Raw genomic sequence first — 16,979 nt, 5'->3', positions numbered from 1 at the left:
TGCGATTACGGTTAAGTACTACCAGAGGGTGACCTGGGGTTAAGGGCAAATCAAGGGCTCGTTGTGATTCTAAAAAAAGAGATTACCTTTATGCTAATGTTGATAACCCCTGTGAGGTTCTATAATATGCATTTCAATTTTTCAATTCACTGTTTACTAATTGTGACTAGTTTACAGCTAAAAAACTTTTGAAACAAAAACAAAAAAAAAAGAAGAAAAAAAAAAGTTATTGTAAAAGGTCTCTTCACCCAAGACGCTGCACCCAAATGAAAGGGTGACCCGTTTTCACAGCCCATTAACCACTTCAGCCTACAATGTTGTTTCACCTTGCATCCGAGCAACTTTCACCTCCTATTTATTCGCCAATAACTTTATCACTACTTAGAACACTGAAATGATCTATATCTTGTTTTTGTTTTTTGTTTTTTACAAAAAATTTTTGTGTAGCTATTGGAGAGTGCGGGAGGTAAGTAACAGTAAAAAAATGTAATTACCTGGAAATTTTTATTTCTAGATGTAATATTACTATTTGGCAACAAGATGCCCTCAGATCATACTTGGGCACGCGTAGTATTACTACGCAAGCGGAAGTAAGGCGTGGATGGGGCAGAAGGGGATTTATGAAAGACGGAGCCGTCTCGCTGACGGTGTCGGTCTTTCATACGTGGACTTCGATCAATGAATGGGAACTGTGTTCCCATTCATTGATCTCCAGGCTAACGGAAGGCAGCGGGAGCACGCAGGATTGCGTGCCTGGCTCAGCAGCAGCAAGGCAGGCTATCTGGATGGATATATTAGTCCAGACAGACTTAAGTGGTTAAAGTACATCTGAAATGAGAGAGATATGGAGGCTGCCACATTAATTTCCTTTTAAACAATTCCCATTGCCTTGCTGACCTGCTGATTTCTTTGGCTGCAGTAGTGTCTGAATCACACACCTGAAACAGGCATGCAGCTAATCCAGTGAGACTTCAGTCAGAAAAACCTGATCGGCATGCTTGTTGGCTAAAAGTATAGACTATATGCATCGATGGCAAGGAGGTGGAAAGAGTCCCCAGCGTCCGCCTTCTGGGCACAACCATCTCCAATGACCTGAGGTGGAAGGCCAACACTGCCTCCACACAGAGGAAAGCCCAACAGCGACTTTTCTTTCTACGCCAACTAAAAAAGTTTGGCATGGCCCAAAAACTTCTGACAAACTTCTACTCCGCTACAATAGAATCTGTCCTATGCTCTTCCATCCTGGTTTGGTACGCCAGCTCCTCTGCCAGCGACAGACTCAAACTGCAGAGGGTCATCAGATCAGCGGAGAGGATCATCGGGAGATCCCTTCCCTCACTGGACCTCCTTTACCACTCCAGGCTGTACTCCAGAGCATTAAAGATCACCAGCGATCCCTCACACCCAGGCCATCGCTTCTTTAGTCAGCTACCCTCGAGCCGGAGGATCCGGTTCCGGTCCATCTTCACCAAGACCTCAAGGCATAAAAACAGTTTCTTTCCCTCGGCTGTCAACCTTCTGAACTCTCTCCACGTAACTGCCCATCCCCACTCCACAACACCATGTCCGCACTGAGGCACTCTGCACGTGGATAGACGGCGCCCTAGCTCAAGCTGACTTTTTGGAGAGTTTGAGTGTTTTTTGTGTTGTAACTAGGTTCTGTTCCTTTCTGACTGTTTGACTTGTCCTGTATCTGTATCTATATCCTGTATCAGTACCCTGTATGTGCCAAGACCAATTCCAGGCACGGCCCAGTCGTGCTTGGCGAAAATAAAGATTTTGATTTATATGGCTAAACGTATAGTCTGTGGCTAAAAGTATAGACAGCGGATCAACAGAACAACGGGGAAACCTGGCTTGTTTAAAATGAAATAAATATGTCAGCCTCCATATCCCTCTCACTTCAGGTGTGCTTTAAATAAATCGTACTCCCTTAAAATGTTAACATCTGACATACTTACCTAAGCAGCAGCTACTGTCTGGAATTTACAATGATATTCTTCCGCTGGCTCTTCCTCACAGCACTCCTGCTGGCAGAGATCATCTGGGTGTCAGAGGAGTGCCTATTACACTTGATAGGCTGACACCTAAATGATAGGTGGGGATGGAAGGAAGCATCACTATGGAGAAATGCCACTAGAGACAGAACCTTCAAGGTGAAATATAATTTTACCCTACCCCCATCTCCACTATACTCAATCAAGACAAAAAAAATTAAACGCTGCAGAAGTAGGTCAGATCAGAACCAGGATAAAATGGTTGAAAAATGTGTTCTAATTTTTGTACATGCAGCTTGTCTTTCACATACAGCTTTTCAGGGTCTATGGAAAGCCCTGGCAGCAGGCTGGTAGTGCTTGCTTCCTCTATTGTCAGTTTTTAACCAGAGCATCACAGCTGTGGTTGAGCTGCACTCACGCAATATGCATTCAGCGTGGTGCAGTGGTTACACTGCTGCTTTGTAGTACTGAAGATTGGGCTCAGAGCTGACTCTGACCATGCAAAGGAGACACATACATGTGCTGCTCTAAAGCCATTCCGTTCTCTGTGAATATTGTGTATGTCTGCAGCAGCACGAAGGCAAAGGACTTCATACATAAAAGAGGCCTGAATGTCCATATACACAGGAACATGGGACACATATTTAACTAATTCAATTATTTAGCTGCAAAGGCCAAGTACAAAACCTGAGTGCTTCCAATAAAGTAAGCTAAATAAAACTATTCTCAGGCATGATAGATCGATCCAGCAAAGACTTCCGCCACCAATGTGCAGTGTGAAGCCGGCATGAAGCAAGAAAAATAACATTGCTTTTACAATAGGTGGAAATGAAACAAGTCATGTGACTGCTGCTGCACTGTTCCTTCTATCCTAGACTGGCAGGCTTGCTATGGCAGCTGGGCAGTGCAGGATCTCCAGGTGCCCATGAATGATATAATCTTGATTGTACACTCTTACCAACTCTCTCTAGTAGAAGGGTATACTGAGTGAATATACTTTGAACAGATACTTTTGGTAGTCCTTCATATTACACACAGGTGAAACTGAAAACATCATGCAAAAGTCAATTTATTTCAGTAATTCAACTTAAAAAGTGAAACTAATATATGAAATAGGAACCCTTTGCGGGTGTTTTGGATTAATTAGCTGATTAGAATCTGACACTTTGAGCCTAGAATATTGAACATTTTCAGAAAGCTGCCATTGCATTTTATTGCTTAGCTGCTGTATTTATATATTAAAATCTAGTAATCACTTTTCAGCTCTTTCTGTTTCTCAGCTCAGTACAGCTCAGTTTCCGCAGTTTGCGAATGTTTACTGACAAAGGAATGTAAAAAAAAGATAAGGTTATCACCTCTTCAGATGCAGCCAGAAGCTGCCCACTGAAGCAAGTAGCTTTCCACCAAATAGTGCTGTGTTTAACTGTTTGAATGCTGTTCTGTTATAATTTTTTTTTTTTTTTTTTTTTTTTTTTTTTGTGGTAGTAGGTTTTATGCTGTAAATAATCTTTTAAAACAAAGAGGAAATGCTGAGTTTCATGCCACTTAAAGCGGAACTGCAGATTCGGAATGAATACATTGTTTCACTTACCTGTAAGCCCCCAGCAGCTGCCCGGTCCCGCGCCGAGTCTCCACGAGTCTCCGTTCCCCCGCCGCCGCTCCGGTCCGTACCTCGACTTGTAAGTCGAGGCCAGCGCAGCCCAGCCAAGCGTATCCTTTCCCCTCTGCAATAGCGGGGAATGCAAAGAAAGGATACGCGTGGCCAGAGCCGCGCAGGCACAGTGGCCCGGCGGTGAAACCGAAACTAGCTGGCGGCGGGGGAACGGAGACTCGTGGAGACTCGGCGCGGGACAGAACGGCTGCTGGGGGCTTGGGGAAGCCCCAGGTAAGTGAAACAATGTATTTATTTCGAATCTGCAGTTCGGCTTTAAAGCTATGTACGCACGGCAGTTGGATCGGGTATGTCCGCAGACGAACAATTGTTTCCCAGTCCAAGTGGCCGAATCTGCAAGCATCGCTGGGATCATCGGATACGAACAACTGTGTAAACGATCATTTACATGATTGCTGCAAATTACCGTAAAACTCAATGAGGATCGGAACAGTCCTCTACGATATGATCCAACATGGTGGTCAATTAAAAAAACCCAAACCATCGCCGTTGGTGGCCTGCGTCGTGAAACACCATTTGACACATTTTTCACTAAACATTAAGGGTCTGATGAAGATCTTCCTACAGACACACCACTGACAGCTAGACCCTATTGTTTCAACTTTATCATCTTAAAGCAAAGAGAATTTGCCAGGGCATATTAATTTTTAAAAGTCCGAGTGAGGTCAGGGCAGTGAGTGGGCCTGCGCTTGCCTCCTTGTATCATACAGTTTACAGGAATATACTGAACTGTAAAGTCATGCTACCCTGCGGGGCAAAATTCAGCCTCTTTCGCTCCCATGCACAGCGACGCTCCTGCCAGAAGATGACAGCACTGGCTATGTGTAACAAAAGACACTGTCTCTGCATGTTCCCCCTCCAGGACATCAGCAGTTGTTGTGATGGTCAGCCAAGCTTGAAGAGGGGGCATTCTCCTGAAATACAATTAAAGAGCAATTTACACTATGTTTGTCTAATCCATTGAGACAATTAGCCCCGGCTAGCCATTTCGGTAACATCTTTTTGTTACAGTTCACAACTTCCTACAAGCTGCAGGACGTGTTTACAAGAGGCCTTTAAACCAAGAAGTCACAATCACGTGTTTGAGTATAAATAGTGCATTCAGCCAAAAGCTCAGTACACACAAAGCTTTTATGTACATAGGAGGGAGTATGGAGGCATCCATGACTGACTTAACAAGTACAAATGCCAGTTTGTTGGCTCTAAAGCTGACTGTTCCCTCTGGTTACAGCATTAGGTTGCCAATGGTCACACATTTCTAATAGATCAGATGTTAGATTCCATATAATAAGCATTTTGGGTTTTTTTAAGCAGAAAAATAAGAAATGTCAGATATGAAATCCTGATGCTTCTTCAAAGCTCCACCTAGTGGTGTAATTAGAGAGCTTTCCACTGGTGGCTATAAACAATTTTCTTCAGACTCTTATTTTGTTTGATACAGCCTGAAATCTCCTTCTTCTAATCGATTTTGAGAGTGTCATCAACTTAACATGAGATCAGACAAGTTGTTAAACGGGAACCTAAACTGAGAAGGATATGGATTTTTCCTTTTAAAATAATACCAGTTGCCTGAATCGCTTGCTGATCCTGTGTCTCTAATACTTTTAGCCACAGCCCCTGAACAAGCATGCAGATCAGGTGCTCTGACTGAAGTCAGACTGGATTAGCTGCATGCTTGTTTCAGGGTGTGATTCAGCCACTATTGCAGCCACAGAGATCAGCTGGACTGCCAGGCAACTGATATTGGTTAACAGGAAACATCCATATCACTCTCAGTTAAGGTTCCCTTTAAATTTAAATGAATCTGCACCATATTGATCATGTCAAAATGATTTGCGTGGTACAAAAGTATACAGGGCTGCAAACGTATTATTATGTACTAACAGACCCATTTAAAAACGGGCTATAGGTCTGTGCTTCTCCCCGCCCCCGCCGCATGTTACTACGCACACCCGGCCGCCCGCTCACACGCCCGCCCGGCTCCCTGGCCCTGTCTTCCTGTCTTTCTGAGGCTGGGCACTTGTGCAGTAGCAAAAAGCATGGACCCAGCTACACAGGGACAACGTGACGCAGGGACACAGGGAGAATATTATAGAGGATATTTGTAGTGCCAACACCTTCTGCAGTGCTTAATACACAATCATATCACTATGGTTTTGGGATATAGGAGGAATCTAATGCTGGGTACACATGAGCTACATTTGTAGCTGTCGCTAGCACACGGGAGCGTGTGCGCGACAGCTCGGCAACAGCTGGTCGTCAAGTCCCTCTACATCCACACGGCAGCAGAGGGATTAGCGATGCGGCGGAAGCTGTCGCCGAGGTTCCTTCCCCCCGCCGGAAGCTCTGTGTGCTGTGTGTGGGTGGCTGTCGCTAGTCCGCATACACACGCGGACTAGCGACAGTTGCGGCGGCAACTTTCGCTAGGCGATTGACCGCGCCAATCGCCTGGCGACAGCAGCGATGAGCAACGGTTCGGGACGCGCGCTCCATACTCACGGGCGACCTGTCGCCACAAGAGGTGCGCGCCACGTGGTTGCGGCGACAATTGTATCCCGTGAGTATGGGCCACAAGAGTGCCTGAGAAAACAGACATGGGGAGAACATAGAAACAGTGCGACTATACTGTTCTGGACAAATTTTAAGCTTAAAAGAGTTGCAGGGTGAGAGTCCTAATTAGTTGATAGATGTCAACTGGATACACAAAGACATTTGAAAGCACAGTGACCGAGACTGGCCTCCCCACATATACCCTCCTGGAGACTGCAGTGCCCCTCAGTCCCCCATATGGCCTCGGGGACGCGCCACATAAGCCACTCCATCATAGCAACACTAGTAACTGCAAAAACACTTCCACATATTTGAAGGCATGTGCTAGTGATAGGAAGTTTGCACAGCAATTCGTGGTCATTATTAGTAGACAAGACAAGACAAATAACATTTATATTGCGCTTTTCTCCTTGCGGACTCAAAGTGCCAGAGCAGAGCAGCAGCCACTAGGGCGCGCTCTATTGGCAGTAGCAGTGTAAGGGAGACTTGCCAAAGGTCTCCTACTGAATTAGTGCTGGCTTACTGAACAGGCAGAGCCGAGATTCGAACCCTGGTCTCCTGTGTCAGAGGCAGAGCCCTTAACCATTACACCATCAGCCAACTGCTAAGTACTAGCGGTGACTCAGTCCCCTGTGTGACATATTCCCTAGTGTCAAAAATAAGCCCTTTTTATATAATTCCACTCCATCAATTGTTGTATAGATTAGGAGAATGGATCTCCAGATCCACTTCCACAGCTAATTTTTGAGCAGATTGAAGGTCATTTGTAAATCACTACACAACCTAGGCCCCGGATACCTAAAGGATTTTTGCAACTGTGTCACACCACCCACAACCTCAGATCAAGAGGATCTAATAACTTGACCACTTCCAGAGTCTAACTAAAAACCTTTGGAGCCAGAGCTTTCTGTCATGCTGCCTACCCTTTGGAATGCCTTACCAAACCCAATCAACACAGCTCCAACCCTGGACACGTTTAAACCAAAACTGAAAAGCCGCCAGTTTGGCATTTATGGTCACATAACTTTTTCCCCTCTACACATCACTATGTACTGGTCCTATGGGAGAGAATAACTTAATAAATGTTTTGTTGTAATAACTGCTGGCACATCCATTTCCTAAATACATAGCACAGAGACTGAAGGGCCATGTGACTGCTTATTCATAGACAATATTGGTGGGAGTTGATCTCACCAGGGTTTGTCCAGAGTTGAGAATTACATTATTAGCAAGATTATAAAAAACATTGTTACCAGATTGAGAAGCACAGAACTCTCATCAGGTTAAATACATTCCTGAACTACAGATAAAAGGGGTGGTCTCTAGGGAACAAGGAAGATTCACTGCCTGACCCATTTACTATTCCACTAATAGCTGATCATCTTCTTCCTCCTCCTCCTAAGCCTGAGAATGACAGCTGGTGTTAAGTGCAGATTCCCCTGCACCAGGGCATTGACTTTTGAACCACAACCCCCTCAGCACCATATGACCTCTGCTTAATGAAGTCTGATGTGTGACAGGTCACTTGCCTTCTACAGCAAGACGGAGGCACTCTGCTCACAGGAAACAACAGCTGGCTTTACATCCAACGCTACAGCTGCTAGAAGGCATCCTAAATATAGACGGGAGTGACAACATACGTGTGTGTGTGTGTGTGTGTGTGTGTGTGTGTGTGTGTGTGTGTGTGTGTGTGTGTGTGTGTGTGTGTGTGTAATTGATTTATAAAGCGCCAACATATTCCATGGCGCTGAGAATATATATATATATATATACACATACATATATATATATATATATATATACATATACACATACATATACACATACATACATACATATATATATACATATATATATATCCATGCTCCATCCAGTGACCGACTAAGCATTGCCTTGTGCTCATATTGTGCTGCGTGATCTGGTTTTCTTGTATTGTCATATTGCTGTATGTCACCCCTAAATATTGTCTGTAACCTAAACTAATGTCCAGCGCTGCGTAATATGTTGTCGCTTTATAAATACAATAAATAAATATATACACACACACACACACACATTATATATATTTCTATGCTTATATACGATATACAAACCACATAATTAAAGGTGGTTATTTATTTATTGTATTTATAAAGCGCCAACATATTACGCAGCGCTGTACTTTAGCTATTGTCAGATCGCCCCAGCTACTGTCTGTAAAAGCAGCTGAAGGTGCATTTGTATATACTGCCCAGTGCTACCAGTGCTTTCACACCCATTTCACATGTGCAGACTGTCAGTTGGGCATTGAATGGTTGCAGCCGCAGCACATGTACAGTGTAGGCAGCGCAGTATCACATGTAAGTGCAAAACCCACAAAAGACATCTCTGTGTGTTTTATGCAAATGGATAAACAAATACCCTCCACACTACCCTCCACTGTCAATCAGTCCATGCAGCCAGCAAAGTGCAATCGCAGCCATTACAACTCAGCACATGCAGGTTTATTGCAGTGCTGATTATAATGAATCTGAATCCTAGGACTGGTTGATCTGTGTATTTAGCGGTTTGCCTGGAGTTCAATTTATTCTGAGTATGTTAATGAGTTAATAATGAAACGAGTATCTGAAAACCAGCAAAAAAAAAAAAAAGGCATATTAGAAGCAAGCAACTAATCTTTTTTTGGGCAATTTTGGACAATGTAACATCTTCATTCCTCTCTGAACACTGCCTCAGAATATCTGGGATAGCACAGGCCTCCGTGGAATACTTTATCCCCTGAAAATGAGAAGTTGCTTAGATTACTCCGTTTTCGTGACCAGCCTCTGAAACAGATCTGGTGTCAAAGTCCTCCCAAGGGTTGGATGTATCCTAGCTGTTGAATGAACAGGTCCTGATTTCAGAGAGAGCTGTGAGGCTGCAGGGGTTACATGTCATGACCCCAGCAGGAGGCCACATCACAGAAGACACAGAGTGACAGGAGTGGCAGGATGCTGAACCATTGCGTACAGCCCTCCAAGAGGTGTCAACTAACCATGCTGCACAGCCCCCTCCAAGACTCCTTCAGTTGGATGGATTTTAGACATGTGGTTTTTAAGCATTGTGTAGAAATTCCTATATATGGTAATGGGATAGTTCATTCAGTGTTCAGAGAAAGTGCTTGAAGAGGAACTATAACAACATATAGTAGAATGCAGTCAATGATTCAGGATACCCACTATATCCTGGTTTTAGCATTGGAGACACTTTCTATAGCTGTATTGGTATGTAGCCCAGCTCTCACAATGCGGTTGAGCCTAGGCTGCTTATTATGTGGAATCCCCTCCCCTTTCCCCAAGCATTCTGGGAAACCAGAGATCTTTTCTACCAGCTGTAGAAATGAACATTCTGCAGAGATCATTTGACAGGACTAAAGATGTCACCACCAGTGATACATTTCAGAAAGTACATCAGGGAGAGGAAGGATTTTACAATAGGCAAACCCTGACTAAATCCTTTATAAATGCATATTGTAAAAGCTATTTTATTCAATATGTCATTTTCACTAAGTTCCTCTTTAGAAAAATATTATTATTATGATGCATATTTAGAGCACTGAAATCTTCCACAGGGCTTTATAGAGCTTGTAGTCAACTCACCAACTTCCCCTCAGAGGAGCCCACAGTCTAATTCAGTCATAGTCCAAGGTCATTTTTTGGGGGGAGGGGTGGAACCAAGTAACAGTAAGTTATTCAGATATGTTAAGAGGAAACCAAAACATACACGGGGAGAAAATGCAAACTCCATGCAGATAGTGTCAAGAAGAGCGAGCTAACATGATGGAGGCATATTTCTAACATTCAGCAGGCACCCAGGTTACAATGGTTATCTGGCCCATAGCTTCCATAGGGTCAAACTGGGTCCAGCGGCTCAAGCTCCTTAGGAGGCCACAAGTCAGGTACTATAGAGGTCACAAGTGTACTGTCAGTACAGTGCTAAAGTGTAAGGAGCTCTGCATTCATTATTGCCCAGGGCCCTATTTTACCTAAAACTGTCCCTGATAGTAGTCAATGGGAACACCTATTCACACAGTGAAAATCACTATAAACCACTAGAATTATTGACAATTATTATATTAGCGGTACCATGGTGGTACCAGTACACATACTAGGGCAGGATTGTTGCTCGGTGAATAGACCGTAGCCTTGCGCTGCATTTAATACTTCTTAAACTTGTTCCAAAACTTTTTTTCTTTACAGGAAGGAAACAGCCAGAGTAAAAAAAAATATTGCTTAAAGTGCTATCCCCATCCATTTCCTATAGCTCAGCAATTGGAAAGCTATGTCTATGCGCTGTAGTTTCATGAGCTGGGCAGAATGATGATGGTAAGCCTTGCAGCAACAGCCTATCCACACAGCCTGTGGTTAAAGAGGAGCTGTCAGCCATACTATCTCAGAACCCCCCTACATATATAAGTAGATAAATACTTGCTCTACTTACATAACATATGTATTGCACTGTACACGGTTTGATTTTTTTTTTTAAAAAACATGCCAAGTTTATTTGAGGTTCGGTATACACTAAGGAGAAAAAAAAAGAAAAAAAAAAAAGTCAAGATTAAACATGAATATTGATATACAAAAATAAAGAAAAAACACTCCGAGTAGAGTGCGTAATAGCATTATACATTAAGTTAGCCAAGTCCACGTTTTCATTTTAGTGATTTTTCTACAGTTAAAACAAAAGAGAAAATCCTTCTTAGCATTTCCCATTTTAACTGTGGCTATTTTGAAGCCAATCCTGATTTCATTTCCTGCCTTACTCTCCTATGCCTGATTTGCCAGCCCTTCATTATAGAAAGTGCATTGTCTCAGCATGAGAAATAATGGCCAATTAGAGAGGAACAGAGATGTGGGAGGGGAAAAAAAGGAAGGGAAAGAGGCTTTAGCCAATCAGGCTGTATTAGTTAAGTCTGAGGGGAAGTAGAGAAGCAAAAAAGGAAAACCCAGCATGCCCTGCAACTTCCTTTTTATGTACCAAATGTTGTGTGTACCAAATAAGAGTCAACTGAGGAATGATCATTTATCAACAAGAAAAGTAATAGAGATTTTAACTTTTGGATTGCCTGGTTAGCATCCTTATTACTTGTTTACCAGATAACAATAAAGAATCAATTTTTGATTTTATGCCCAACAGTTACACTTTAACTTCTTCAGCTGCTTTGAGGCATGTAACCAAATACTTAAAGAGACACTGAAGCGAAAAAAAAAATATGATATAATGATTTGTATGTGTAGTACAGCTAAGAAATAAAGCATTAGGAGCAGAAACATAAGTCTAATATTTGTTTCCAGTACAGGAAGAGTTAAGAAACTCCAATTATCTATGCAAATAGCCATTGAGCTCTGTGACTTTGCAGAGAGCTCTGACTTCTGATTAGGTTATCTCAGCTGTATTTTGTTTTTCTTTTGCAGAGAACAGTTCAGGACAGGTCAAACGTTCACTGCCTGTTCTGTAAAAACTTTTAGAGCCTGTAGAATGCTGAGTAATGTGTAAACTGCAAATATTAGAGAATGATGCAATGTTATAGAAAAAAAAAAAAAAAAAAGCTGTATAACTGAAAATAAAAATATGAGAATATTGTTCTTTTCTACCAATGTTCTAGTAATTACCCCTACTACACTACTACTAGGAGTGGCTGGAAAGTGTAATGGTTAAGGGCTCTGCCTCTGACATGGGAGACCAGGGTTCGAATCTCGGCTCTGCCTGTTCAGTAAGCCAGCACCTATTCAGTAGGAGACCTTAGGCAAGTCTCCCTAACACTGCTACTGCCTATAGAGCGCATCCTAGTGGCTGCAGCTCTGGCGCTTTGAGTCCGCCAGGAGAAAAGCGCGATATAAATGTTCTGTGTTTGTTTGTTTGTTTGTACTACACAACCAATTCATTATATCATAAAAAAAAATTTCGCCTCAGTGTCTCTTAAACACTCAATTTTCAGTTGCAGACGCTGATTTCAGACACGAAAAAAGAAATATTAATAGTTATAGGCATAGTACTTACTCCTCTATCAGATGGTATATTTAGATCTCCTATATTCTGCACTTAGATTAAGTAAAATTACAGAAATCCTCGCTAATACTTTGCTATTCATAACAAAGTTAAAATATCAGGTGTAGGAAAAAAAAATAAATAAAAAACACAAAATAAATAAAGAGAAAACTGAGACGCTCATGCTTGGGTTGGGAAGAGTAACTGCAGGGGACGTCAGGTGAGTTAATACACGGTATATTATGTATAGTGTAATATATACATAAAGGCACTGTGATATGGAAGTGGGTTCTGCAAGGCATAACATATCACTCATTTATAATTAGCCCCCGGGTTTATAAAGTCTATGCTATTTCTGTCTCTCTACAGGAAAATACTGAGTATTTCAGATCGTTCCTGCCACAGCGCGATCCCAGACTGGCATTACTTTACACATTATTACAGGGTTGGCCCATCCATAGGCAGAGCTACGTTTAATCCCAGACAGCAGTTAGATGATTCAGACCCTTAATTAGAGACCAGTGGGACATTTGGGGACACTTAAAGGCCCATTCAGCCTAAAACGCAGTGTACCCACAAACCTGGGGAAGGGATAAGGAGAAAACAGTACCTCCTGTCCCTAAAATAGTCATAAAGGGGAACTCCGCGATTTTTTAAATCCTAGATAAGCAATTGCAATGTGGGAAAGAAAGGAAAAACAATACTTCTACTTCTGTAAACATCATGGACAAACAACTATCAATACAACAATAACAACTATAATAACTTGCTTGCATCTTTTTAAATAGGTCTATGGGCTTTCAGGTACAGTACTCACAAAGCTTTCCAGTTAAACCACCAGGTGGCGCTCTAAACAAATATTACTGTGTGTACAAGAAATAAAGGCAAGTATTATGTTTTATAAGCAATTTTAATTAAGAAGATAAGAAAAAGGGGGGATGAAGGGTCCCATTTATACTTGGGACACATTTAGTATGAAGCACCTTACTGTATTTCCTCTTTGCAGAGTGGTGCACCAGAGTGCATCAGGAATGTTCAGTGTAAGCTGGCATGTCACAGGCTGCACTCTTTTCCTCTGACTCCTCTGCCATGCTCTGCTTCTATAGAAGTCTATTTGTCCTTTGTGACTGGGGATGAAGAAGACTAGGAGGGGAGCTGCTGGCGGCGCATCACAGATGAAAGAAGAGACAGCGGACCACCACGCTGCATGACAGGTAACTAAAGTACTTCCTATTATTTTCCACTGCACCACCCTTTGGCGGAAATGTGGGCGGGGCAACACTTGTGGAGGAACATGGCCACATATTTGGAACAAGACAACAATACTAGGTGACATGGGAGTCCTGTGGGGCCATGGCAATGCTTGGAAGACATTTGTGAGGGCGAGCCATTGCTAAGGGCGGCCAGGCAATAGTTAGGTTGGGGATGGATATGGCAATACTTGAGGAACATTTGTATATGTGATAACACTTGCTGGGGGTCATGGGTACATTTGTGAGGGGACATATATCGATAGTATGGGGAGGGGTCATGGGAACACATAAAAATGTGTGGACATGACAATACTTGTGAGATGCTTGTGGGGACCATAGCAATACTTGTTTGTGTGGGGGAAGGGGGACATGGCAAGACTTGGGTAACACATGAGGGGGCGTATGGAAATAACTGTTAGGGTACATCTGAATACCGATGGGAGGACATAACTAAAGTTATGGGCAGGAGCATAAGAATTTTGGGGACATGTGGAAATCATACTAATACAAGTACCCCTCGCTATACGAATTAAGTAGGGACTGTAGGTTTGTTCTTAACCTGAATTTGTCCATAAGTTAAACACTGTGCCACCTCTGTCCCCTGTACCCCCTCTATACCCCCCCCCCCCCCCCATGGCTCCAGTGTCCCCTCTGCTCCCCTGTGCCTTCAGTGTCTCCCTCTGTGCCCTGTATCACCTCAGCCCCCCTGAGCCCTCAGTGTACCACAGCAAAATGTCATTTTAAGGGTTTTAAAACCATTTTTCCTTTGAAGGTTTTAAAATTGATTTTCTCAAAAACTACAAGTTCTTTTTGTATTTTTATTCCCACTGAATCAAATTTCACATTTTCGGGCCGTTCATATCAGCGTGTTGTTAGTAAGTGGGGTGTTCGTAAGTCGGGGGACTACCTGTAGTTATGGGGGAACAGGGGAGAGAACATAGCTATACTAATTTCTGTATTAAACTTACATTGTAAGCTACATAAAAATTAGTTTGTCCACACTAATTTTTCACCACTTCCTTCACACACACACCACTGATCGCACTATAAACTATTCAACCCAAGTGACATCTTCACATTTGCTGTGTGAAATGAGTTTACGAGCTGAGGTGAGTATATTGTCACTGTAACACTGCATCACAGGCGCCTGAAGTTCTGCCCATGAACCGTGGACTCAGATCACTGTGCTGTGGTAGTGTATATTAAATTATCGAGCCAACAGTAAAACTGAAAAGTGACCGGGTTGCTCCTTCTGAGTAAACTAAGCAATGCTGGGCAGAGAAGTGAAAGTATGTCATACACAGAGCGCAAAACCACATTTCATAACTCTGCATTTCCGTAAAAAAAAGTACAAGGAACTCCCTTATGCTAAATGCTTTTATAAGAAACATGAATGGCATTTTCTCTATGCAGCAATGCTGCTTTCCTGAACTGCTATTTTTAAGTTGATTATTACATTTTTCAAGACTATTTAGAGTGCTCTGTCACCCCTTTTCTTAAATAGTGTTTATGTCAAATCTATCACAATTGAATTCTCTTTGACAGCAGTGGCAGATTTCTACACAAAAGCTGTATGAAGGAAACATGAGCTACATAGATTGAGAAGCTATGTCTGTCATCCATAGCAGGGCTGGTTATTCTATGGGGGCACACTGGGCAATATGTGCCCACCCTTACGTTAATGGTGGTCGCGGCCAGGCCCAAATTAGTTGCAGAGCACACACAGCCGAGCCTCCTCTTTTGTCCAGCTGGCGCGCCCCCCTTTTTTCCTTCAGCATCCTTCCATCCCCATTTCCATGGCATCTGTGTCCCTGTAACCTGCTGGCTTGTCACATAAGTACATACAGTACATGCCTGTGTGGGAACGGAGAAGAGGCGCCAGTGGAGATGGGAGAAAAAAGAATGCCTAAGGATGAAGGAGGCACCAACCAGTGAGAATGTGACACTGCATGTTCTCTGCAAAAAAATCTGTAATCATGTTATCTGCCCTGGAAGGACAACCTATTGCTGTCTGGGGGGGACAGATGCCACCCAATGTTGCTTTCGGTAAAGGGGGAGCAATGGTCATCTAATGCTGCTATCAGGAAGAAGGGGGGGCATTAAAAATCTCTGTCTACTGTGTGGGAGGATTCAATCCCTCTCTGATCAGATTTGATCTGACGGCCAAATCTGGTGGTGATCTTGTATGACCACCATAACAGTATAAGCACCATCATTAGTTTAGATATCAGACTATGCAAAACAGGAAACTTTGCATCCTTTCCCTTAAATCAATCCTAAAAATCGTGAACTAGAATCGATTGAATACAGTCATTGAGCCATACACCTTGTTCATTCCATTACAAGGAAGTGACGGTCGACCAAAAAAAAAAACTCTGATATTTTGGTTCCTTCTTAAAGGGATACTTAAGCCTACAAAAAAAACCCCAGTTGACCTTACCTGGTGCTCCTTGCAGCCCCCACACAATCCGTCTGTGGCGTACGTTAAAAAAGGGCGCCGGGAAAAAAGGGGGCAGGGTTTTAAACGATAAGCATGAATAACATTTAAAAAAAATTGTGCTATATTTCGTTTAAAAATAATGTTTTATAGAGTTATAAATCATTAAATAATGTGTATGAAATCGGCAATTGTAAAAACGTTAATCTTTCCTGTTTAAGAAGTGAAATTTATAATAACGTTTCATAAAACATTAATAAGAATGTTACTAAAGCTATACCTAACCCTTCCCTCACACAGAACCCTCCCTGTACCTACCCCTAACCCCTAGACCCCCCCTAGTGGTGCCTAAACCTAACCATATTCCTGGAGGTGCCTAACCCTAAAACCCCCTGGTGGTGCCTAACCCTAAGACCCCCCCTGGTGGTGCCTAAACCTAAAACCCCCTGTGATAAGCATTAATAACGTTTTAAAAAATATTGTGCTGTTTTTCGTTTGAAAATAATGTTTTAAAGAAATATTGTACTGTTTTTCGTGTAAAAATAATGTTTAAAAAATTATAAATCATTAAATAATGGGTAATCATGAGAAGCAGTTATAAAACATTAAAAGTCTCCGGGCGCCGCTTTTAAAACGTTATTTTTCTCCGGCGCCCTTTTTTCCTGTTGGGCGCCCGTTAAACGATATTTATTATGGGAGTGAATGGCGGCGCCCTTTTTGTCCACCTGCCTCATGCGCCCAAATTTCCTGCTTCCCCGTCTGTGACCCTCTGGAACAATAGGGTATATGACAAAAGCACTTTCATCAGGTCAGTAATTACAGACCTGATGAAACAGAAAGTACCTTTTCCGTGAAACGCGTCCTCATTTATCATTTTATACTTTTGCTTTTGTCATATACCCTATTGTTCCTTTAATATATTATCGCAATAGCGCTGCACTCCAGCACTGCGTGTGACAACCTCTTTTAGTGACCACGCGATAGCCACCCCTCCTCCCTTGCATAGTACGGAGTGAGAGAGCGGCATCATGCACACACTGCCTTTGATGATTCACGCTGGCCGG

General features: G+C 42.7%; 1 protein-coding gene across 3 annotated transcripts in view; it reads right to left on the bottom strand.

The window, feature by feature from the left end:
* LOC137527601 (rho GTPase-activating protein 4-like) overlaps positions 1 to 16,979 on the bottom strand; it is a 222,363-nt gene that overhangs the window by 112,378 nt on the left and 93,006 nt on the right. The gene's annotated exons all lie outside the window — the stretch shown is intronic.

This window comes from Hyperolius riggenbachi, chromosome 8, assembly GCF_040937935.1.
Source record: "Hyperolius riggenbachi isolate aHypRig1 chromosome 8, aHypRig1.pri, whole genome shotgun sequence".
Classification (NCBI taxonomy): domain Eukaryota; kingdom Metazoa; phylum Chordata; class Amphibia; order Anura; family Hyperoliidae; genus Hyperolius; species Hyperolius riggenbachi.
This window is presented reverse-complemented; position numbering and strand designations above follow the sequence as displayed.